This window comes from Rhinopithecus roxellana, chromosome 11 (genome assembly GCF_007565055.1).
Source record: "Rhinopithecus roxellana isolate Shanxi Qingling chromosome 11, ASM756505v1, whole genome shotgun sequence".
In the NCBI taxonomy this organism is placed as follows: domain Eukaryota; kingdom Metazoa; phylum Chordata; class Mammalia; order Primates; family Cercopithecidae; genus Rhinopithecus; species Rhinopithecus roxellana.
In genome coordinates this window covers 101,580,558-101,581,997 of record NC_044559.1, presented here as the reverse complement: position 1 = coordinate 101,581,997, position 1,440 = coordinate 101,580,558, and positions in this window count along the sequence as shown.

Genomic DNA, 1,440 nt, shown 5'->3' with positions numbered 1-1,440 from the left:
CATGCCTGGTGACAGTTTTGCCGCTAAGTCTCAGTCAGGAGCGGGGAGCCAGGGAACAGCTCAGCAGCTAATTAGACAAGGCAATGTACAAGGCAAGTACATACCTTCTTCAATAGGCTGGAGTGGTGGACGTGTCAAACAGATCTGTCTTGCCCTCTGTGCTTTATACCCATTACTGTACCTGGTTGAACATTAACACGTGGAAATCTGCTGATTTTTTCCAATATCCTGGCCCATGCAGGGAAGGAACTGAAAAGGAACTGTATGTCTGAAAGGTAGTTCCATGCTTCATTATCCCTAAAGGCATCAATCTTAAACTCATTGTTAAAGAAGCATCACATGATGTGGAAATGCGGTGTTCAGACCTTTTAGTGTCTCTGGCTATGATTTCCTCCCTTCCTTGTGATGTTTGTTTTGAAAAAAAGTCTAAGATGTTAAAAAAAAAGAAAAGAAAAAGATTTTCCTGTTGAGACAAAAGCCAAGAAATTGCACGTGTTTCCTTCACTTTTGCTTCTCTGCCTCCTAAAAGATTAAGGTTAAAGAGAAAATCTGAGATTTGTGAGTGTGCTTTTCAAAAGTTGTCAAAATATAAAGGCAGATACTCCAAAAACTTTGGAAACAAATATCTGGAAATATAAAGACAATATCAGAGTATATCTAAGCATGCAACAGCAGCAGCTACAACAACACAAAGATAATTATTTTACATCAGGACAAAATACATTAATATTTATTTATCTATTTATTTATTTATTTATTTATTTTTTGAGACAGGGCCTCACTGTGTTGCCCAGGTTGGAGTGCAGTGGTACAATCACGGTCACTGCAGCCTCAGTCTCCTGGGATCAGGTGATTCTGCCACCTCGGCCTCCCAGGTAGCTGGGATTATAGGCATGCATCACCATACTTGGCTAATTTTTTGTATTTTTAGTAGAGACAGAGTTTTGCCACATTGCCCGGGCTGGTCTCAAACTCCTGGACTCAAGTGATCTGCCCACCTTGGCCTCCCAAAGTGCTGGGATTATAGGCGTGAGTCGCTGTGCTCAACCCAGAATATATTCTTGACCACTTAAGCAATGAAACCTATACGGTGTGTCATTCCTTAAAGATGTCGTTATGAGTGTGGTGGTGTGTGTGTGTTTTCATCAGAAAACCTCAAGTCAGTTACCACTAGCTGTGGTAGGAGAAGCACAGGATGCTGAAACTTGAAGGAGACTATCATAGTCACCTCGTTTAATCCCTTCACAGAGGAGAAAACTGAATGCCAGAGAAGACATATTCATTGCCACTGCTCTTTCCCGGTTCAGGGCCCACTGCTCTTTCTACACCACCATGGTCTCACTCTATAGAATTTGGGAGGTAGAACCCGTTTGTCATAGGCTCAGACACTTGGGACCAAATCTACCCCAGATTTTGACAGCTAGAAATGGTGGCTACAAG